General features: G+C 45.0%; 2 long non-coding RNA genes across 3 annotated transcripts in view; one reads left to right on the top strand and one right to left on the bottom strand.

Moving 5' to 3' along the window:
- Window positions 1–111: 111 nt before the first annotated feature.
- LOC132005066 (uncharacterized) overlaps window positions 112–24,603 on the bottom strand; it is a 293,915-nt gene continuing 269,423 nt past the window's right edge. The window contains exons 1-3 of one of the 2 annotated variants that reach the window (XR_009400714.1): window positions 3,804–4,533; window positions 3,095–3,240; window positions 112–899 (exon numbers count right to left, since the gene is read on the bottom strand). This is a non-coding gene — a long non-coding RNA (uncharacterized LOC132005066). Of the gene's footprint in view, window positions 900–3,094; window positions 3,241–3,803; window positions 4,534–24,603 lie in introns of those variants that run through there. The other variant, XR_009400713.1, reaches the window with a different exon arrangement.
- On the top strand, window positions 4,365–8,612 carry LOC132005068 (uncharacterized). Its single transcript, XR_009400715.1, has 3 exons — window positions 4,365–4,447; window positions 7,663–7,782; window positions 8,532–8,612. It is a non-coding gene; the product is annotated as an uncharacterized LOC132005068 (long non-coding RNA).

The following is a 24,603-nucleotide window of genomic DNA, read 5'->3' as shown; positions in this document are numbered from 1 at the left end:
TCCCCCCCCCCCCCCCAAACCAATGGGAAGAACCTGCAGACCCCCCCACTCCAGTGCAGCCCTAGCTGGGTGGGGGAAGGGGCAAGGTCCTGAGCCGCCGTTATTTATTGCATTTGGGTGTTTCCTCCCTGCTGTGCCTGTCCCCTCTGGGCAGCACAGATTCAGAATTCTGATTCATAGCCCCGAACCAGATGCGATGGGGTGGGGGGTGGGGGGCAAGGCAGACAGAAAATGTCCCGGGGGGCTTTTGAACCCAGTCTTAAATGTTTGAGATTTTTCCCTCCCTGGCTCTGCGTTGAGGTCGGGGTCCTCAGCGCCCCGCAAAGCAGTAGAAGGTGGTCACGCGTGGCTCAGGCCGGCCCGGAGGCCCTCGCAGCCCCCAGCATGAGAACCGCAGGCCGCTGGGGCGGGAACTAGGCCTCAGCATGCGTCTTTCCAGGGGTAGGCCTCCCATTTTAATGAGTCTTTGTGTGTTTTTCCTCAAAGCCTTTATGCTTTAACCCACGAAGACCCTTTCCACATGCCTGGTGAGGGGCACCAGCTTCCACCCGCCCGAAGGAGCAGGGGACACAGGACATGGGAGCACAGGACAGCCTCATCCCAGTGGAGGCCACAAAGCAGATGCCCTCCACTGTACGATCTCATTTGCCGGACAGACTTGCTAGCCTTTTCTGCTTAGCAACGCGTCTACCATCCACACATCCGCATTTTGGCATCTGAGGCTCACGTCTGAGAGCAGGAGAAAGTGTTGCGTTTACTAGAAAGGAAGTCTTGTGAGTACAGCTCAGTGCTGCTGCGTGCGATTTTTAGATTTTTCTGGTCGGACACCGAGGATGGTTACTGGTGGCTGGAGACTCCCTCACATTTTCATGCCAACTCTTTTTGAATAGACCACTGTGCTGGAAAAACAACAAAGGAAAGAGTTAATTACCTTCACTGACTGTCACCCCTATGTCTTTACTAATTAAGTAAAATCAGGAAGTCCATTTCACGTAAATTGGGAGATGTCTCTGTAGAGATACCCTATGCTCCCACAGTAATGCTCAAATTCTTATAGAGGCCCCAGAAACAGCACAAATCAGTGATTCCTTTAACATGTTTTTCTGCTTCTGGAATGACTCCATTGCACGTAAGCTTTTGATCCAATCCCAGCCGCATAAATGTTTCTTTGGTTCTTCATGAGCCTCAAAACTGATTATTTATGATAAGCAAAACTGGAGAGGGAGCTCTGCCAACCTTGCCCAACCTCTCCCAGGTCAGGGGAGAACTGGACAAGCCACAGCACATGGCTTCTGGGGCTCACACAGCACATGGGGCTCGAAGCCAGGTTCCAACACTAAGCACCTTTGAAAAAAGTTGTTTTTTTTTTTTTTAAGCTACCAGTTGACTGTGTTCCTTAGAATAAATAAAGGCTATTTTATAAATTACGCACGCAGCTCTAATGTTTTGTTTCTAATCCACGCATGGAGGCAGCCACAAGAAGGTACTCTGGTCTAGATAATTCTGGAATCACCGCTCCTCACACCTGGGACCTGGCTTGGCCAGTGAATCAGATTCTGAGCTGCCCAAATCCCAAATCCTAGACCTGATCCGAGGAGCTCCCTCACGACCTGGCATGCACCATGCTGGCAGTCCTGAGAACAGGGGCAGTTCCCCAGACCCCAACCCCCCAGCCCTGATCCCTGTGTTCAGGGTGCAGTGGCCCTTTTGCACTATCTTGATTGTGTATGTGTGTGTGTGTACCAAACCAGTGCATTTGGGAAATGGGCAGAGAAGCACAGATATGAGCAGTGAGGGACAGGCTCTCCATTGAGCCCCTGACCAGAGGAAGACTAACTGGGCTGAGCCCAGGAGAGCCTAATGACCATAAGGTTGGGGAACTTCCCTTTTCTCCATTCAGGAGGCAGATCTGTGTTTGCTGGAAGGATGGACTATCCACTAGGATGGCCCCAGTCCACTGGGCCTGTCCTCCCTCTTGACTCTCCAGAGACAGGAAAATAGCTAGAGTGACCCTGGAGGACACTAAGACATACGAGATTGGAGCTTCTCCTAAGTAAGTGACAAGGCGGGGGGGGGGGGGGGGCGGACATACAAAAATGGGAGAAGCCAGAGGATCTGCCGCTCAACCCAATGCGCAAGCTGGACAGTGAGAGGGACAACTGTTGGCCAGACAGGGCAGCTGCTGGCCTCGAGCCTGACACCTTAGCCAACGTGGGCTGTTGTAGAAATTAATGTTTCAACAGTGTGATGGCCATCACTTCCACTGGCTTTAAGGCGGGTGGGCCACGAACTCAAGACAGCTACATAATGCTGGTCTTGGCTCAGATGTGATGAGGACATGGCGGACATGGTGCACCCATGTCCTCATTGCTTAACCATCCCCATCTAAAGGAGGTAGCTCCATGTGGAGAGAAGGTCTGCCCTGCCTGGAGACTGGGACCCATGACGTAGGCCTTTCTGGACCAAGAGAAACGAAAAGGTATTAGTGGCAGCAAGGGGCCAGGAGCAAGACTGGTGTCCACAAGGTTGTAAAATGATCCCAGGGAAAACCCAACCCCAGTGAGGTTGGTCAGAAAAGGAAGGTTAACAAGGGACTCTCTCTGGACCTCATAGCCCCTGCTTCAGTTCCTGCCCTCAAGGCCCTGTAAGTCCAAGGGCATTTCTGGAGAGCTGTCAGTGCAAGGGAGACTCCAGCCCCTGGGCAGCCTCTCCAACCCCACTCCCACCCATCCCCGCTGACGGTACTGGGAACACTGAATGATAGCTCTCATCCCCCAAGCCCCAGAGCCAGACAACCCAAGTACTACCGGAGCCTCGGTGTTTCCTCAAACCTCATGGCTGCGGCAGAGTGGGGAGCACAGCTGGGGATGGGCAGGGAGGCGTGGCTGCCTGTCAGGAGCTGTTTATTCACAAGGGACAGAGGCCACCTGTGTTTCTAGTCTGACCGTCCTACCCACAGCGGAAGGATGTCTTGGACAGTATTTGTGCTATTTTAGGGTCACATAACTTCAACTTGAAGAGTAGGCTGATGAGGTTGCTGGGGCTTCGCACATCAGCTAGCAAAAGGGTCCCTGTTAACTGCAAAGATCCTTACCTTCCCAGTCACCTGAGGGGCGCCATTGGCGGAGGGCCAGCATGCGCTGGCCACCGGGGGTGCTTGGGGACAAGACAACCCATGAGACTGAGGGAGGACATTTGTTTTTCCACAAGGATTGTTTGCCTGAGGCTCCGTGAAGTTATCTGGAAGAGAAATTTCCATATTATAGTTTTCCAGGTTATCACGGCATCAAACACAGATGACCCCCAAATTCCTTGATTTGCACATAGAGCGAACAACTCCTATGCCAGCCCCTCTGCGGCCAGCAAGCCTTCTCTGAAATTCTAATGAGAGACCCAGAAACAGAGGCAGGCACACTCCCAGAGAAAACACAAAGAGAGAGGGCTGGAGGTCAGCCGCACTTGGATTTTTGTCTTTTATTTCTACTACATGGAACAGCCGGTCCTGACAGCCGTCTCTGGGCCTGGTGGTCACACTGGACAATGCTCTTCCTCGCCCCGGAGCCATGGCTCGGGGACGATAACAGCTGGGTCATTTCGGTGCCTGACTCCCAGGACCTCCTCACACAGACATCACAGACCCAGACGGTCTTAAAGGGCAGGGGCGGGGCCAGGGAGGGGCCGGGAAGCCCAAGCCAAGCGCCTGGGAGGATGCCGCCCTGCTCCTCGTCCCCCACCACTCCCCCCCTACCCCCGGGGAACAGAGGTCCCCCGCGTCCCTGGCTGGACAGCCGGAGGTGCGCCACCTGCCAACTGCTCGAGCCGCTCCCGGCCAAGCTTGCTGCTCGCAGCCTGTGTCTACAATGTCACCAGAGCTTCCTCCTCTGTGTTCTGGACCAGATCCAGGGCTCCCGCGGAAGCTGCGGTTCAGGCGAGGAGTCGCCCGACGAGGCGGGGCGGGGCGGCTGCTCCCACTCCGGACGCGGGCCACGCCCTCTTGGACGCGAACACACCCCCATTTCCCGGGGCCCACGGAGACACGCCTCGCCCTGCAGCCAAACAGCAGGAAGGCAGATTTGTACGAGTATATACAAGGTCCTGGAATTCTCGCCCGGTTGCCACACAGTCAACGGAGCATAATTGGGGGAGGTTGTGCAACTGCCCGAGAAGCCGGGGCGCTCCAGGTTCTCATCACAGGTGTCCATGAGTCTTGGGACAGGGCCAGATGCCAACGTAGCCACCTTTGGGGGGCACTGATGGCCTTGCTTCGGCAGGTTCTGCTTGAAGTTGGGAAGCCTAGGTCTCTAGGAGCGAGGCCAATGGGAGCGTGAGTTGGAGACCTGGGACCATGACTGCAGCAGACCCCCCCCTCCCGAAGCTGCAGCAGCAGTGGTAGCAGCAGCCCGGTCTGGCAGGCCAACGAGCACAGCGTTGCCCGTGAGGCCCCCAGGTAGGACCCACACCTGCCCCCTGGTAGGGGAGGGTGGACCCCAGGGGAGGCTCCACCCAACTCAGGCTGAGACTGACAACCCCTTCCCCACCCAATGGGGCCTGTGCCCAGCAGCTGGCCTGCATTCTCAGTCTCTCTCGAAACCCCATGGGTGGGTCCTTGCCCCGGGGCTCAGTGAGTCACTTCCCCAAGCCCCCGAGGCCTTCATTGAAGGTGCCTCCCTCTGCAGCAAAGCCTTCTTTGTTCTCTGGCTGGCTTCACTTCACAACCCTCTCCTCCCCTCTCCCTTGCAGACTCAGGTCCTGCCTGCTCTAGGCCCACGGGCTGTAAGCAGCACAGGGGTAGGCCAATGGATGCCACCTGGAAAGTGGGGTGGCTGTGCAGAGATTAGGAGCTTGCTTTCTCGTTTCCTGTGTCCCTGCCCCCTCCAAGCTCCGGGTCTCTCTCTCACTGCCCCAGAGGCTGGAGCAGCCCCTACCTCCCTGCCTAGGTGGTGCAGCCTGGATGTGTGCCAAGAGGGAGGGTGGGTGGGAGGTGCTCACTCTGGTTGGCACCAAGGGGAGCTGCTGAACTGGCCTCTGACACTTCCCTTGCGTCAGAAAGAGGCTTCCTTGGCTCAGACCATTGCAGTATCATCGCTCCCTCTTTTGGTTCTCCCTTTCCTTGGCCTACCCCGGGTCCCTTGCCCTGGTGGAGGAGTCCAGGAAGGGAATTCAGCAAAATGCCTTGGGACACGGCTTCTAGTCAGCCTCCTCTCCCTTCTCCACCTTCCAGCCCCAGCCAGGCAGACCACATCTGGGCTCACTGGTTGGTTTTAGCCTGGCGAGACCCATTTCAGACTTTTGATCTCTGGACTGTATGAGGATACGTGTGTGTTGTTTGAAGCCACTATGCTCGTGGCTTCAACTCGGCCCGGTTTGGTGTCCAGCTCCTGGGAGAGCTGAGCCACCCTGCACTGAAGGCGGCTGTCCACGGCACATCTTGTCTGTGTGGGAGCACCAGCCTTGCAGCCGACTGGAGCTCTGGTTTGGGAGAAGTAGAAGACCAATTCTGGGGAAAAAAAAAAACAAAAAGCTGTATGCACCAAGATTCTCAAATTTTGTTTACAATAGTAAAAGAAAAAAAAAAAAAGAGCATTGGAGAGAAACCCCAGTGTCAGAGGAACAATGAAGTCCCTTATGGAACATCATTTGATGAAACAGATTTATCCTTCCACAAATACATAGTGTCTATAGTCTGCCAGACACTCGTAGGACCTCTGATCAAGAAGAGGGGTTACAGGAGACCACACTCCTTGCCACCCACAGCAAATTTACCAAATCTGTAAACCACACCCATGAGGAAGGAGCAATCGATAGTGTTATTTGCACAGAAAAAGAAAGGGGTGGGTTCCCTCACCTTCAAGGACCAGAAAAGGAGCCCCAGTCTGTGCTCTTGCCAGTAAAAACAATGGCTAGTGCGTTCGCTTCGTATTGCCACTGTGATATCAAAGCCACTATCAAAGCCACGAGCATAGTGGCTTCAAACAACACACACGTATCCTCATACAGTCCTAGAGATCAAAAGTCTGAAATGGGCCAGGCTAAAACCAAGGTGTCAGCAGAGCTGCATTCCTTTCTGGCGACTCTAGGAGAGAATGTGTCTCCTTGCCTTTTCCACCCTCTAGAGGCTGCCACATTCTTTGACTCACGGCCCCTTCCTCCATCTTCAAAGTCAGATCAAATCTTTTTGATCCTGACTCTTCTGGACTCATGATTACATTGGGCCCACCCAGATAATCTGGGATAATCTCCCTATTTTAAGGTCAGCCTATTAACCTGAATTCCATTTGCAACTGTAATTCCCTCTTGCCATGGAAACTGACATACCCACAGATTCCCAGGTTCAGGATGCAGACATATCTGGGGCCTTAGCCTGTCCACCACAGCTAGGTAGCAACTTTAGCCAGTCCAAACCTATTTATTGAACACAAGTATGTGCCAGGTTCTGCTGGGGAGACAGCAGTGAATGAGGAAGACAAAAATCCCTGACCTTCTGGAGTTTATACTCCAGGGGAGGGAGATAGACAATAAGCAAAATAAATAAGCCAATGTTTCATAAGTTAGATGGTGCTAACTGCTAAGAGGAAAGAAAAAGCGGGGAAGGGGATAGGCAGGGTCTGTATATTGCTATTTTGATCAGTGTGCTGGACATCTATAATTTGCTCTTTCCCTGCCCTACACCTAGCAGCCGGTATCTGTAAACAACATGAACCACCCGCTTCCTGTTGGGCATGGCTAGTGGGAAACTCCTTCAGGAGCCCAAAAGGATGCAAGTGAGGTCAGATCCCTCAGCCCTCCTCCAAAAGCCTCAGTCCCTATTAGGAAGTTTTTCCCACAGAGCCCACCCAGTTCCAAGAATACCTTCCTTTCCTTGTTCCTTCTGACCTAGCAATGCTAACTATGGCTGCCTTTGCTAGCCCCTGGCAGGAGGGGTTCACTAACGCTTCTAGTTCCCCTATACCCTGTCAAAACCTTTGTAAATAGTACTTTACTAAACTCTCCTCAGATCGTGCTAACTGGAGGCTGCCATCTGTTTTCCTAGGAGCTGGTAACATTTAGATAAAGCCCCAAAGGAGATGAGGTGGAAGACAGGCAGATACCTGATGGGAGAGCATTTGGGGCAAGGTAGCTGTAAGTGCAAAGGCCCTGTGGTAAAAGCATGCGTGATGTGTTTGGGAAAAAGCAAGGAGGCGTGTATGGTTGGAGTGGGTGAGAGAACGCAGAATGGCAGGTGAGGTCACTGGGATACCTGGGATAGGACAGAAGTCAGATCATGTCGGGTCTTTGAAGAAGGTGCTGGGAGTGCTTTACCTATATCCCCTCAGCGTTCCCCATGGATGCACATGGACCCTATAGCTTCCTACTGCCCCTGCAGCTCTCTGACTGAGGGCCTTTGCTAGCCACAGGTCTACAGTAGACCCTAGTGCAGGGAGAAGGCCAGGGAGTTAATGATCCTGGGAGTGGTCCCCAACCTATGTGGTTTGGTGAATAAACAACCAGGTACCTTGCCTCTTGGGTTTGACAGTGGTGAGGCATGCTTTAGACAGACTCTCAGAAATCGCCAGGACGTTGAGCTCCTGTCCCCACAGCAGTAATTCGCTTATTAACACACCCTCTATTGGCTTCCTTCCTTTTCCTTGTCTCGCTTCTCTGTTTATCTCCCCGTGCTCGCAGAAATCACCTCTCAAGTGAACTACTTAGACTCAAGCCCTTGCCTCAGCATCGGCTTCTAGAACATTCCAATGTGAGATATGCTGTGAGCCATCATCTGGACTTGGACCTCTAAAGAATGAGGTGAGCAGCCCCTGCAGATTAGGGGGCAGAGGGTGACATGGGGGCAAGAGAGAAGCAGGGAGACCAGCTAGATGCTTCTGCGATAGTTCAGAGGAGTGATGAGGGTGGCTTGGAGCAGGGAAGAAGCCATGCAGGTGGTCAGGAGTGGATACATTCTAGATATTCTTGGAAGAGCCAATGGCATTGGCTGCCTGGTGACCTGTGGGATACGAGGAACAGTAAGATGTCTAGGGTGATCTCAAGGTTTTTGGCCTGAGCACAGGAAGGATGGAGTTGTCTTTTATTGGGGATGAGGAAGATTGTTTGGTAGAGAGCAAAACAAGGAAGGCAGGGAGCTTGGTTTTGGATATGCTGAGCTGAGATGCCTGTCAGACATGTGAGCCCAAGCAGGCTGCTGGGCAGGGACACACGTGGGGAGCAGAGGAAGGAGCCCAGGTTGTAGGTTGAAGTTCAGAGTCATCTAGATATACAACCAGATGAGGTCTCCAAGGGAAGGCATGTGGAAAGGAAAGGGCTGAGACTCCAGGACTGAGTTCCAGACCCTGAACATCCAGAAGTCAGAAGAGAGAAGAGGGGACCAGCAGAGGAGTCCAGAAAGAGCAGCCAGCCGTGGGGGAGATGGGCCAGGAGGCTGAGTGTGGAAGAAGGGGTCAGCCTGCCAGATGCTGCTGATGAGGCAGGCAAGGGGAGGCCTGGGGCAGTTGGACCCAGCAGCATGGAGCTCACAATGACTTTAATCCCTGCTCTAGCAGGTGGAACCAGGAGGCAAGAACCTAAAGGGAGATTATGCAAGAGAGAACAGGAGAAAAAGGAGAAAAGTCAAAACAAACATGGATGACTCTCGAGGGAAAAGTCATCAAGTATTTTAAATTAATTTTGTTTCATTTTGAAATCAGCCCCAATCTGCAAATACCATCCAAATAATCATTCCAAATAATGCAAACTATTTTTCTGATGAAGCATTTCATAGTAGCCTTGCTGGCACGATGCTCTGTCTCCCCCAAATACTTCATCCTGTGTTTTCCACAAACAAGGACCTTCTTCTAGGTGGCCACTTACAGTCACCAACACCAGGAAAGTACATCAATATTCCTCTGACACATTCAAGTTTTACCCATTGTTCCGGTAGCACCCTTATTAGCAAGGCGTCCCGTTCATGCATGTGTGTGCTTTGCATTCGTGTCTCTTTCTTTCCTTTGTCTGGAAAAGTTCTGCCTTTCCTGACTTTTCACATCCATAACATTTTTGATGATCATAAGGCAGTTATTTTGTAGAATGTCCCTCAGTTTGAGCTTGTCTGTTTTTTGTTTTTTTTTTCAGGGTGAAAGCAGGTTATATGACCTAGCAATCCGTCTCTTAGAACACACGTCCAGCGAATCAGAAAACAGATGACGACGCAAATACTTTTCTGTACTATTCACAATAGCCAATAGGTGGAAAGAACCCAAATATCTATCAATGGGCGAGAAGACAAACAGTGGTACAGCTACACGATGGAATGTTATTCAGCCCCAAAGAGGAAATGGTACCGATACAGGCTACAGCATTGTTGAACTTCACAAGCAATATGTAGAGGAAAAGATGGCAGACACAGAAGACCACACGCTGTATGATCCCATTTGTAGGAAATGTCTGGAATCAGTGAATCCATAGAGATAGACAGCAGGTTTGTGGTTATGGGGGAGGGAGGGTGGGTAATGGGGAATAATAATGAGTATGGGGGCTTTATTCTGGAGTAAGGAAAATATTTTGGAACTACACAGAGGTGGTGGTTGTACAACATTGTGAATATACTGAGTGCTTGCTTTAAAATGGTTATACTTATGCTATATAAAGTTCATCTTAATTAAAAAAAAATTCAGGTCATGCATCTTTGGCAGGAATACGCAAGGAGGGTATTTCTGTTCTTCTCATGATGTCCATACAGGTGACATATGCTTTCTATTTGTCCCATTACCAACGGTGCTTACTTTGGCCACTAGATTAAGGGGGTGTCTACTAGGCTTCTCCATAAGAGTCACTCCTTTTCTCTTTGCCATTAATAGCACTTGTCAGGTAGCTACTTTGAAACTGGATATTGCCTGTCACTTCTAGAATTTTCCATCTGCTCATATATCTGTGTAGGTCAGTGACTTCCTAGCCATTCATTTCTATTCTATTCAAGGGGTTATAATCTGTTACATTCATTACTTATTTTGGTGTTCTAGCTCCAGATCTCACCAGTGGGAGCTCCTTTATGTTGGTTTCGGGCATTCTTTGGACATATCCCATCATTTTTTTAGTACTTTTGCTTACTGGCACAACAGGCCTGTATTTTCCCTGCTTCAGTCCCACAGTCAATCCTTCTGGCAAAGAAAATTAGTTCATTTTAATGGAGAATGGTATTTAGAAACCAAGATACACCGCTAGGATACTCACTGCTATCAGGGTGGTGGTTTTCCCAGACCTTCTCAGTAGCCAAAGCTAGGGAATATATGTGTGCATGTACACATGTATACTCATACTTTTGTGCACATTACTTCTCTTTATATAGAAAATTGTGAGTTCTTACCGATACTTCCAACTCCATGTCTCGGTCTTCCAACACATGTCTCGGTCTAGTGTTCTGTTCATATCTGAAACTTTCTATTCTAGCAGTGAGAAACATCAGTCCCATAGCCTTAGAGTCTCCAGTCCCTGCCCTCCCCACAAATCCTCAGAAGCCTTCCTCATCCAGCTTGGGCTGTGACACATGTGCGAGGTCACACCCCTGCACAGATGCTTCCTTCATCCAGCATGGGTTCACACCCAACCCCTCCCTGCACTGAGCTACTCTCCTGTGCAGACGTCCTTCTCACCTCTCAGGGTGCAAGCTCTTCTTTGGACCACTGCTGTTTCCTCCCTTGCTCAGCTCCACCTACTAAATTTTAGCCTGAAGTGTTCAGGAACGAAAGAGAGAACTCCGATAAAACATCAAGCATAAAAAGCAGATGAACAGACCTTATCTATTCTATATTTACAGCTTTACATTTTGCATGGAAAAAAGATTGTAGAAATTATACAAAAATTATAATTGGCACGGTTGTGGCTTGAAATTATGAAGGCTCTTTTTTCCCCCCTTTTCCAGACTTCCCAAATTATCTGTAATATGGTTATGTTACTTTTCAATTAAAGCATTTCAAGGAAAACATCATTTAAATTGCACTTTCTAAATCATCACAAGCTGCATATAGCATGCATGCTAATGGTCCAAGAAGATGCCCACGATTTTAATAGAAGATCTGGAGAAGAGCTGTTTTATGTTAAAACAAACTGAGATCAGAATATAAAGTTCTCCTGAATTTTAAAAAGAAGACCCGAGTTCCAATTTGGGAGGAGGGGAATGATACTGTTCCCTTCTTCTCCCTGTGTTGTTAGTTTCAAGATCTTGTACTGCCTTGACATCAGGAGGACCTCAAATGGTCTTACTGTAAGTTTCCTCCTTGCCCTGCTTCTATAAATTTCCTTAGCCAGATAACCCTCCTTATCCAAGTGATCCCACACAGTTCCTGTTCATCTCTGATGTCAGTGCTCTACCAGCTCATGGAATTCTTCAAACAAGCTGATCACAACCTCCTGTAGGAACCAGGGGGTACCCTGCTCTGTTGATACTCCGGAGCCCACCTCCCACAGCCCCTGCTTGTTCATTCTGTTCCCTAGTGCAGCTCCCATGTATCCCTGTATGGCATGTGGTGTCCTCCAGGCTACGAGTATATGTGACTATTAAAATGCTATTGATCTCACTTGCCCAGTCTCAGCGGTTGTGTATTCAACCATCCCCACAACCCTAGGGCGGGAAGCCCTCCCTCACCAAAGGGGTAAAGAAGAGGTGATCCAAACACTGCCCTCTAATTACAACTAAATATCCTCTGGAAGTTACTGGAACAGACAATGATTAGAAGACTCTTAAAGCTGGAAAGCAGAAGGTGGACTAGCCAGGGACCTCAGGACTTGAGGAACAAGGATGTAGTCAGTTCCCCAACGACTGGGCACTACAGATTCTTACAATCCAGAACCACCAAGAGGCATAAAAAACCAAAAACAATCAGGAAAGCTGCTTTCACGGGACAAAGGACAAGAAAAGGAAAAGCCCAAGAGAGACCTAATGGGGAGCCCCAGTGGCTGATCTGGGACAGAGGCGCCGGCGGGAGGTCCAACCCACCTGCAGCAATCAAAAATCGGTGTAGAAGTTGGTCCACCTGAAGAAGCAGCCTCATCTGAGCCCTGCATCCACTTACCCTCCACCCAGTGGCAGAAAAAGACCCAGGCCCAGCAGCTTCTGTCCCCATCTCCAAGTCTCCAGCTGAAGAGAGTGGCCCTACGCCACCAGGTAGCCCTGGAAATGACCCCAACAGATGACACCAACTGTGTCATCAGAGACTGAGCAGTGGCCCTAGAAGTTCTAGAAGAATTAATCTAGAAGACAAGAATCACAATGGAAGATTTCTGATAACCAAACTGTCAAAAATATATATATGAGAACCTGCATACTTAATCTAAACAGAGTGACTGCCCCCTAAAATAGATTTAAATAGGTCAAGAGTGCCATAACATAATAACCAAAATGTCCAGGATACAATTAAAAATCACTTATCTTATAAATTAAAAAAAAAAAAAAAAAAAAGAAAATCACTCATCTTTCCAAAGAATCACAATTTGAGTAAGAAAAGACAACTGACTCCAATACCTAGATCAATAAATGTTGGAAATACCTAACAGGAATTTTATTTTATTTTTAAGATTTTATTTATTTATTTGACAGAGAGACACAGTGAGAGAGGGAGAAGCAGGCTTCCTGCTGAGCAGGGATCCTGATTCAGGGCTCGATCCCAGGACATTGGGATCATGACCTGAGCCAAAGGCAGATGCCCAACAACCGAGCCACCCAGGCACCCCTTTCATTTCATTTCATTTCATTTTAAAAATTTTATTTACCCAACAAGAATTTTAAAGCATTATCATAAAAATGCTTCAAATAACATTTGCAAATTCTCTTGAAACAAAGGGGGAAAAAATCTTAGCAAAAAATAGCAGTAATTGAAGAGAACCAAATGAAAATTACAAAACTGGAATATACAACTGAAAAGAAAAACCCGCTAGATGGACTCCATAGTAGAATGGAGATGACAGAGGACACAAACAATAAGCTTGAAGACAGATCAATAGAATTTACTCAGTCAAAACAACAGAAAGAAAACAGACTGAAAAAGATAACAACAGAGCCTCAGAGTTCTGTGGGACAATAACTAAAGATATAACATTCATACAATTAGAATCCCAGAAAGGAAGAGAAAGGGTGTGGTACTGAAAAAATATTTGAAGAAATACTATAAAAATAAAAAAATAAAAAAAAAAATAGGGGCACCTGGATGGCTTGGGCTGTTGAGTATCTGCCTTCAGTTCGGGTCCTGATCCTGGGGTCCTAGGATGGAACCCTTCCTCTGGTACCCTGCTCAGCAGGGAGTCTGCTTCTCTCTCTGACCCTCCCCCTTGCTTGTGGTCTCTCATGTGTGCTCTCTCTCTCTCTCTTAAGTGAATCAATAGAAAACCCTTAATAAATAATAAGCCAACCCTGTACAAACACAGAACATAATCAAACTTCTAAAACTAAAAACAAAGAAAAAAACGCTGGAAAGAAATGACACATTACCTGCCAAGGAACATCAACTAGAACGAGAATTTTTTTTTTTTCATCTGAAACCATGGGGCCAAAAGTAAGTGGCATAATATTTTTAAAGTACTGAAAGAAAAGAACCGTCAACTTCAAATCCCTACGTCCAGTAAAGCTATCCTTCAGAAATGAAGAAAAAGAAAGTTATTCTTAGATAAGGAAGCTTAGAGAACTTGTTGCTTGCAGATGTATCCTTGAAAGAAGCTCTCCAACCAGAAAGAAGATGATAATAGAAGAAGGCTGAGACATTCAGAAAAGAAAGAAAAAGAGTGGAATGGGTAAAAATTAAAGGTAAATACAATAAACTCTCCATTGCCTCATGAGTTTCTTTAATCATATTTTGTGGTTAAAGAACAAGTTATAATACTATCTGATGTGGTGATGTTCAATATAGAGAGGAAATGCTTAACATCACTATGTTTAAAAAGCCAGGACAGTAAAACAGATGGTTTTTACACTTCACTTGAAGTGGTCAAACATCGACACCAGTAGACTGATACGTTATGTATATACATAGTAATACCTACAGCAACCACAAAGGAAACTATACAAAGCAATATACTCAAAAAAATCATAAAGAAATCAAAATGAAACTAAAAATGTTCAAATAGCCCACAGGAAGGTAAGAACAAAGAAACAGAAGGATGAGAATCAGAGGCAACAAACAGAAAACAAATTATAAAATGACAGACTTAAGCTCTAACATATCAATAAATACTTTAAAAATAAATGTTCTAAATTCACAAATTAAAAGACAGAGATTGACAGAGTATGTGAAAACACAGACACACACACAACCACAATCCAAGGATATGCTATCTATAAGAAACTGACTTCAAACATAAGGACAGGGAGGTTAAAAATAAAAGGGTGAGGGGCGCCTAGGTGGCTCAGTGGTTTAAGCCGCTGCCGTCGGCTCGGGTCATGGTCTCGGGTTCCTGGGATCGAGTCCCGCATTGGGCTCTCTGCTCAGCGGGGAGCCTGTTTCCCTTCCTCTCTCTCTCTGCCTGCCTCTCTGCCTACTTGTGATATCTTTCTCTCTCTCTCTGTCAAATAAATAAATAAATAAATCTTTAAAAATAATAAATAAAAGGGTGAAAAAATAGATATCATGCAAACACTAATTTTTTTTTTTTTTTACATTGGCGATGGTTTTTGGATTTAACACCAAAAGCAAGGCAACAAAACCAAAAATAAGCAAGTGGGAATGCATCAAACTAAGAACTTCTGCACACCAAAAGAAACCACCCAACAAAAATGAAAATGTAACCTATGCGATTGGAAGAAAATATTTGCAAATTATATATCCGATAAGGAATTAATGTCCACAATATATAAAGAGCTCATATAACTCAAAAACGAACAAACAAAAAAAAAAAACAACCCACAAATAATCCAATTAAAAACTGGACCAAGGATCTGAATACACATTTTCTAAAGAAGACATATGACATACAAATGGCCAACATGTATGTGAAAAGGTCCTCAGCATGACTAATTGTCAGGGAAATGCAAATCAAAATAAAAAATGAGATTATCACCTCACACCTGTTAGAATGGCTATCATCAAAAGATAAAACAAATGCTGGCGAGGGTACGAAGAAAAGAGAATCCCGTACAATTATTCCCCTGTTGGTAGGATTGTAAACTGGTACAGCCATTATGGAAAGCAGTATGGAGGATCCTCAAACAATTAAAAATAGAGCTACCAGGGCACCTGGGTGGCTCAGTGAGTTAAGCATCTGCCTTTGGCTCAGGTCACGGTCTCAGGGTCCTGGGATCGAGCCCCGCATCAGGCTCTCTGCTCAGTGGGAAGCCTGTTTCCCCCTCTCTCTGTCTGCCTCTCTGCCTACTTGTGGCCTCTCTCTCTGTTAAATAAATAAATAAAATCTTAAAAAAAAAAAATAAAACTACCATATGATCCAGAAATTCTGCTTCTGAGTCTTTATCTGCAGAAAATGAAAACACAAACTCAAAAAGATACAGGCACCCCTATGTTCATTGCAGCATTGTTTACACTATCCAGGACATGGAAGAAATCTAAGCGTACACTGATGGATAGATGGATAAAGAAAATATGGTGTGGCTATCCGATGGAATATTATTCTGCCATAAAAAAGAATAAAATCTTGTCATTTGTGACAACATGGATGGCACCCCTGAGGGCATTATGCTAAACAAAATAAGTCAGAGAAACACAAATACAATATGATCTCGCTTACATATGGAATCTAAACAAGCAAGCAAAGAAAACACACCAAACTCCTAGATACAAAGAACAGATCCGTGACTGTCAGAGGCAGTCACGGGGGTGGAGACAATGGGTGAAGGTGGTCCTTCTAGGTATAAACGTCTACTTATAAAATAAATTAGTCCTGAGGATGTAATGTGCAGCATGGTGATTATAGTTAGTAATACTGTACTGTATGTTTGAAAGTTGTTAAAAGAGTAGATATTAAAAATTCTCATCATAAAAAATAATTTGTGACTATGTGTGGTGACGGATGTTCATTAGACTTTCTGGGAGAACATTTTGCACTATGCATGAATATCAAGTTATTATGTTATACATCTGAAACTAATATAATATTAAATGTTAATTATATCTCAATAAAAATAAAGTGATGGGGGGCACCTGGGTAGCTCAGTGGTTAACCCTCTGCCTTCGGCTCAGGTCATGGTCTCAGGGTCCTGGGATCGAGCTCCGCATCGGGCTCTCTGCTCAAGAGGGAGCCCACTTCCCCCATCCCTCTACCTGTCTCTCTGCCTACTTGTGATCTCTCTCTCTCTGTCAAATAAATACATAAAAGTTCAAAAAAAAAAAAACTAAATAAAGCGATGGAAGAGATATATCATGCAAACATTAACTTAAAAAAAAAACCATGAGTAGCTATATTAATACCTGATAAAGTAGACTTCAGAGCAAATAAAGTTACTAAGCACAAAGAGGGACATTACTTAATCCACCAGGAAGATCTAGCTATCCTTAATGTATACGCATCAAACAACAGAGCCTGAAAATATATGAAGCAAAAACTGACAGATCTAAAAGAAGAAACAGACAAATTCACAATTATAGCTGGGGACTTTAACACCCAACTCTTTGCACATAATTGACAGCCTAGACAGAAAATCAGCAAGGATAACTATGAACCAGCAGGATTTAAATGCTGTGTATAGAACATTCCACCCAACAACAGCAGAACAGTTATTTGTAAGTACCCATGAAGCATTCACCAAGATAGATATCTTGGGTCATAAAACAAACCTTAACAAATTTAAAAGAATTGAAATCATACGGAGTATGTTCTCTGACCATAATGGAACCAACCCAGCAACCAATAACAGAAAGTCCAATAAGAAAATCTCCAAACACTTTGAAATTAAACAACATACTTCTGAATAATCCATGGGCCAAAAGGGAACTCCCCAAAGAAATTTAAAATATACATATAACTGCGTGAAAATGAAAACACAACATTTCAAAATTTGTGAGAGCCAGCCAAAGAAATGATAAGAAGAAAAATTATAGCACTAAATGCTTACATTTAAAAATAGAAGATGTCTCTTCTTGGTTTGAGACATCTTAAACCAACCAGCTAAGCTCCCATCTCAGGAACCTAGGATAAAAATTAAAATTAGGGGCGCCTGGGTGGCTCAGTGGGTTAAGCTGCTGCCTTCAGCTCAGGTCATGATCCCAGAGTTCTGGGATCGAGTCCCACATCGGGCTCTCTGCTCAGCAGGGAGCCTGCTTCCTCCTCTCTCTCTCTGCCTGCCTCTCTGCCTACATGTAATCTCTCTCTGTCAAATAAATAAATAAAATCTTAAAAAAAATTAAAATTAAAATTAGACAAGTTGGAATGGCAGAAATAAGACATTCTCTATTTGCAGATGACATGTTGCTGGTGAGTAAAATCCCAGAGAATCTACCAAAAAACAAAACAAAACAAAACCAAAAAACCATAAACTTTTAGAACTAATAAAAGAGTTCAGTAAGTTTGCAGGTGATAAGATCAACACATAAAAATCAATTGCATTTCTGTATACTAACAGTGAACAAGTGGAAACCAAAATTTAAAAATGAAATGCCACTTAAAATTGATCCAAAAAATAAATACCCAGATATCAATCTAGCAAAACATGGCCTGTATAATGAAAATTTTAAAATGCTCACAAAAGAAATCAAAAGATATAAATATGTGGAGAGATGTGCTATGTTCATTGATTGGAAGACTCATCCCAGTAAAATGTTGAATGTAAAAAATATAATGATGTATAAGTTTAATGCAACTCCTATTAAATTCTCAGCAAGGTTTTTTTTGAGAAATACACAAAATTATTTGAAAATTCATAGGGGAAGACACAGGCCCTAGCTTGGCCAAAACTATTGGAAAAAGATTACAGTGGGAGGAAATGTTCTCCTTGAGGTTAAGGTTCACTACATAACTACAGTAATTAAGATAGTGTAACTATTGGCAGAGGGATAGACAAATAGCAGAACAGAGTAGAAAACACAAAATTAGACCCACACAAATATGCCCAACTCATATTTGACACAGGAGAAAAAGCAAATCATTGGAGGGTTTGCCTTTTCAATAAATAGTGTTGGAGCAATTGGATGTTCATAGACAAAAATGGAGAGAGAGAAAAAAATAAATAAACCTTGACTTAAACAGCATTCCTTATACAAACATTAACTCAAAATGGATCATGGACTTAAATGTAAAATGTAAACTTATGAAACATTTAGAAAAAACACAGGAAGAAATGTTTAGGACCCCAGACAAAGCAAAAAGTTCTTAGAATGAAATTAGAAGCATGATCCATAAAATTTGATAAAACGGACCTCATCAAAATTAAAATGAAAAACCTTTGCTCTACATAACACTCAGGATGGAAAAGGCAAACTACAGACTGAAAGAAAATATTTGCAAATTACTAACCTGAACAAAGGACTACTACCTAGAATATATAAAGAACTCCCCAAACTCAACAGTTAAAAAAAAAACTCAAAACAATACAATTAAAACTGGAGGAAACGCTTATACAGACATTTCACTGAAAAGGACATACAGATGGCAAATAAGCACTTGAAAGAAAAATCAGGGGGCGCCTGGGTGGCTCAATGGGTTAAAGCCTCTGTCTTCAGCTCAGGTCATGATATCAGGGTCCAGTGTTGGGCTCTCTGCTCAGTGGGGAGCCTGCTTCCCCCACCCACTCCCCGCCTCTCTGCCTACTTGTGATCTCTCTCTCTCTCTAACTCTCTCTGTCAAATAAATACATAAATAAAAATCTTTAAAAAAAAATCAGCACTGGATGATCTATGGAATTATTGAATCACTCTAACTACTACAACACTATGTTAACTGTACTGGAATTAAAATGAAAACTTTAAAAAATGTTCAACACAATGCACTGTTAGAGAAATGCCAATTTAAAACACTGAGATATTACTACACACCTATATCGTATGAATTGCTAAAATAAAAATACTGGTGAGTATGTCGCAAAACTGAATGACTCCTACAATGGCTGGTGGGAAAATATGAAATGGTCAGCTACTCTTAAAAGTAGCTTGACGATTCCTTTTTAAAACTAGCAGTGAGGGGTGCCTGGGTGGCTCAGTGGGTTAAAGCCTTTGCCTTTGGCTCAGGTCATGATCCCAGGGTCCTGGGATCGAGCCCCGCATCGGGCTCTCTGCTTGGCAGGGAGTCTGCTTCTCCCTCTCTGTCTGCCTGCTTCTCTGCCTACTTGTGATTTCTATCAAATAAATAAATAAAATCTTAAAAACAAATAAAAAAATAAAACTAGCAGTGGACTTGCCATACAACCCAGCAATTGCCCTCCTGGGCATTTATCCCAGAGAAATGAAAACTTATTTTTATGAATAAATTCATACCTAAGTGTTCATAAAACCTTTGTTCATAAGAGCTCCCCCGCCCCAGGTACCTGCCCACATGTCCTTCAGTGGGTAAATAGTCAAACAAACTTAGATACATCCATCTCATGAAATACTACTCAGCAATGAAAAAGAATGCTCTGTTGAGACACGCAACAACTTGGATGAAACTGAGGAAATTACCTTGGGGGGGGGGGGAGAGGAGTTAATCTCCAAAGGATGGTCCCGCATGATCCCACTTATATAACATTTTTATACAATAACATAATTATAAAGACCAAAAATAGATTAGTGGCTGCCAGAAGGGATGAAGGGAATGGGGAAGAAAGGTGGGCATGTCTATCAAGGGATAGTTCCAGTGATGATGATAGATGATGTTCACACAGAGCCATTCATGCGATAAAATGGCCTACACACACACACACACACACACACACACACACACACACACACGTGCATTTATAACCGGTGAGGTCTGAACAACTCTGTGCATGGTACCAGCATCAGTTTCCCAGGGTTCCATTAAATAAAGTCATGGAAGATCCCACCTCTGGGGGAACTCAAGGAAGCATAGACAGGCCTGCCCTATGCACTTCCTTGCAACTTCCTGTGACTCTGTAATTATTTCAAAATAAACATTTCTTTAAAAAATAAAATAGAGGGGTGCCTGGGTGGCTCAGTGGGTTAAAGCCTCTGCCTTCGCTCGGGTCAGATCCCAGAGTCCTGGGATCGAGCCCTGCATCGGGCTCTCTGCTCAGCAGGGAGCCTGCTTCCCCCCCCCCCCCTCTCTCTGTCTGCCTCTCTGCCTACTTGTGATCTCTGCCTGTCAAATAAATAAAATCTTAAAAAATAAATAAATAAATAAATAAAAATAAAAAATAAAATAGAAACGAAAACTTGAGGCTTTGGGCCCATTCTGCATAGCCTGGGCCTTCTCCTCAGACTTCGGGAGGCTTGTCTCCCTGCTCTGTCTCCTGATCCGGGAGGAGATCTCTGTTTCATCCATGCCCCTGGCATAGCCCCTGGGAGGGGCTCCGTAAATGTCTCCTGAATAAACTCACGTGACTCCAATGATGCAAGCATGGAAAGAACATCAAACGGAGTCTGTCTCTTTGGCATTTCCAGTAAAGGCCCGCAAGGGCCAGGAGCACAGAGCTGAGGGGCTGGGGGTGCAGCGGGTTCATCATCCATTTTCCTAGAAGGCGGGTGAAGGAGGGGTTGCGTCAGACACCAGGTGAGGCCAAAGACCCAGAAAAGTCAGGGTGGGCAATGAGCGTGTCTGGAGAGGCAAGAAGGGGTGGTGGGGTTTGCCACCACGGAGCCTGGAGAGAAGCTGGAGGCTCCCCATAGACACCCATTTTCGGGTTCTAGCCGTGGGCAACGTCCCCAAAGGGGCGTTCTTCTGGCTTCCGGTCCCCATCCGGTGAACCCAGGGGCTCATGCCCAGGCTGTGGGGGGCCAGGGGCAGCCTTTTTGGCATTCTCTCCATCTTCTCTCTTCCCCATCATGGCACACACCACCTTCTTTCTCTTCTTCCAGTTACAAAACAAGATCTCCAGCACACACGTAGCAGTAAATGCAAGCAGGCATGGAGGAAATGAGAGTAGGGGATCTGAGCGGACCTTTCACAGGGGCTCAGCGCACGGCACCTCCTGAATTGTAAACAGACCTGCTCTGGGGGACCTTCCACATGCATCTCAGTCCTTGGCACCCATGGAGGGCCTGTCTCTGGCCCCCCGGCAGGGACAGGGAGCATATCCTCACCTTCTCTGCTCACAGTGACTGTTTTAGAGATGGAAATGCTACCCAGGAGCCTGCAGAAGGAATTCTACTATATGCATGGGAGATCTGCTTCTGCTGGAACTGCTGGCAACTTCCTCGCCTCTGGAAAAGCCTACAAAGGAAACAGATGCCCAGGAGAGAGAGCTGAGGGCTGGGGGAGGCGTCTGAGACCTGAGGAGGGTCTCCCCTCCTGCCTCTAGCCTGTCTGAAGCAGCCCGCCCCACTGCCCCTGGGCTTTTCAGTTATTTGAGCAAACATATTTCCTGTTCTGTCTTAAGGCAGTTTGAACTGGGGAACTGGGTTTATTTTTTTGCCTTGCAACATAGAGTCCTGACTGATAAAAGGATTATCTGCACTAGTATTGTCACGGGCCCCGTTTAGCCAGCCAAACATGATGTAAATGTGGATTTCCAGGAACACATCCACTGCCTAACATGATAGGGGAAACTCCCCATCAGTATGAGATGGTGTGAGACCAGCCCTCAGGTTCCTGCAAAGGGAAATCTCATCTGAGGAGTGGAGAGGGAGCAGAACTGAGTGGGACAATGTTAATGATACCTTCTCAGAATTTCAGAGACGAAAGATGAGGGTGAGTTTGAGGCAGTCATTAAAACTTCTAAGAAATATATTCAGACTTTGGAATCTCCAGTTCAGGATTTAGGATTCCCCCCTGCCCCCCAGTGGTCCAAGGAAGATAGGTAAGAAACAGAAAAAAATGGTAAAGATCTAACTAATATTCATAATTTTGAGGGATGATTTCACCTAAAAAGGAAGCAAGACGTCGTGGAAATAGAATACTCTGGAGACAGAAGGATTCTTGGAAATGAAAAATAGATTCTTTTTTTCTATGAATCAATGAGAAGAGAACAGGCAAGTTTGAAAAAGAACATAATTATAAGCCAATCCTATTCATGAACATATACATAAAAATACTGATAAAATGTTATAAACTGAGTGAAGCAGTGTAAAATCCATCATAACCAAGTGAGATTTAACCCAATAACATATGGGAGGTTTATCATTAGAAAAATATTGATGCGGGATGCCTGGCTGTCTCAGTCAGTTAAGCATCTGCCTTCAGCTCAGGTCATGATCTCAGGGTCCTGGGATCAAGTCCTGCCCGCATCCGTCTCCTTACTCAGCAGGGAACCTGTTTCTCTGTCTGCCTGCCACTCTCCCTGCTTGTGCTCTCTCTTTCTCTCTCTCTGACAAATAAATGAATAAAAATTTAATAAATAAAAATATTGGGGCACCTGGGTGACTCAGTTGGTTAAGTGACTGCCTTCTGCTCAGGTCGTGATTCCGTAGTCCCAGGATCGAGTCCCACATCAGGCTCACTGCTCAGCAGGGAGTCTGCGTCTCCCTCTGACCTCTTTCCTCTCATGCTCTCTCTCTCTCTCTCCCACATAAATAAATAAAATCTTTTAAAAGATTGATGCAATTAACTAAAAATAGATTAAAGAAAAAAAGAAACACATGATCACTTCAACAGATGCAGAAAAAGCATTGGATAAAACTCTATATGCACTTATTATAAAAATCAGGGTAAAAGAAACTACAGCAGAGGCGCCTGGGTGGCTCAGTGGGTTAAAGCCTCTGTCTTCAGCTCAGGTCATGATCCCAGGATCCTGGGATCGGGCCCCGCATCGGGCTCTCTTCTCAGCAGGGAGCCTGCTTCCTCCTCTCTTTCTGCCTGCCTCTCTGCCTACTTGTGATCTCTGTCTGTCAAATAAATAAATAAAATATTTTAAAAAAAGAAACTATAGCAAAAACCTACAGCAAACATTATACCTAACAGTAAAATCCCAGAAATTTTTCCTTTAATGTCAGAAATGTGGGCACCTGGGTGGCTCAGTCGGTTGAGCATCTACCTTTGGCTCAGGTCATGATCCCAGGGTTCTGGGATGGAGACCCACGTCCAGCTCTCTGCTCAGTGGGGAGTCTGCATCTCTCTCTCCTTCCCCCTGCTCATTTTCTCTCTCTCTCTCTCTCTCTCTCTCATAAATAAATAAATAAAATATTAAAAAATAAAATCTGAAACATGATGAGGATGCTTATTATCTCTGATCCTGTTTAACCCTGCACTATCAGTTTTAGCCACCTCAGTAAGAAAAGAGAAAAGAAGTAAAAGGACTGGAGATATTATAATTATCTACATGGGGATAAAAGCTGGAAACAAGCAGAACTAATGAGAGAGTTTACCAAACTTGCTGTAAACCTATTTGATATACAAAGATGGCAAGACTTGATGCCAGCAACACACCATTAGTAAAAGCAACTTTTAAAAAATCCCTTTTAAAACCAGAACAAAGGGGCGCCTGGGTGGCTCAGTGGGTTAAGCCGCTGCCTTCGGCTCAGGTCATGATCTCAGGGTCCTGGGATCGGGCCCCGCATCGGGCTCTCTTCTCAGCAGGGAGCCTGCTTCCCTCTCTCTCTCTGCCTGCTTCTCCATCTACTTGTGATTTCTCTCTGTCAAATAAATACATAAAATCTTAAAAAAAATAAATTAAAAAAAAAATAAAACCACAACAAAAACCTCAAAGTACATAGGGATAAAATCAACCAAACACATGCAGGATATTTATGGAGAAAAATTTTACAGAAGGACATAATAAAATACTTTTAAAAATGGAAAGATATATGCAGTGATCATTGAGGAAAAGACGGTATCGTGAAAACACTGAATTTTCCCATATAACCATATAAACACAATGTATTTCAATTAAAATGCCAACATTTTTAGTGTGCAATTTGAAACATTGATCTTAGAAGTTACGTGGAAAAGCAAAAGGTAACCAATAGACAAAAAAATTATCAACAACAAAAACAACAGAGAACTAGGGCTTGCCCTACCAGAAATCAAGGCTTATTACAAAGTTATGGTAATTAAATCAATAAGTACTAGCACAAGGTGGTAAAGAAGAACCAAAGGAGAAAAACTGAATGAACTGATGAATGTAAATATAAAAACTTGGCGTATGACGGAAGTGACTTTAAAATGAGTGGGGAAAAGGAATTATTCAGTAAGTGTTATTGGGACTACTGGCTACGCGTACAGAAAAAAATAAAATCACCTCCCCCTACCATTTCATGCTATATATAAAAATAAATTCCAGAAGGACTGAAGTCCTAAGTGTAAAAAGCAAAATGTAAAATCTTTTCAAAAGACGATATAGGTGAATGTCTGCTTCTGGTCATTATACATCATAAATAATGAGAAAACTGGACAAAATATATGAATCAACTGTTTTCTGACATTGAACAACAAGCAGTGAAGGTCTGTAGTGTCTGAAAGAAAGGAAACAAATGAAGTGGGGTCTTATGATCACTTTGGCTTCCTGCTTGGAGGCTCCCTCTGGACTCTGCCACAGGGGAAAGAATTCAAACAGAGCATGGCACTCCTATTCAATTCAGAAGACAGAGACAGAGTTCTGAGAGGCTAAGGGGTACT

The sequence above is a fragment of the Mustela nigripes genome, chromosome 17, assembly GCF_022355385.1.
Source record: "Mustela nigripes isolate SB6536 chromosome 17, MUSNIG.SB6536, whole genome shotgun sequence".
Taxonomy (NCBI): Eukaryota; Metazoa; Chordata; class Mammalia; order Carnivora; family Mustelidae; genus Mustela; species Mustela nigripes.
This window is presented reverse-complemented; position numbering and strand designations above follow the sequence as displayed.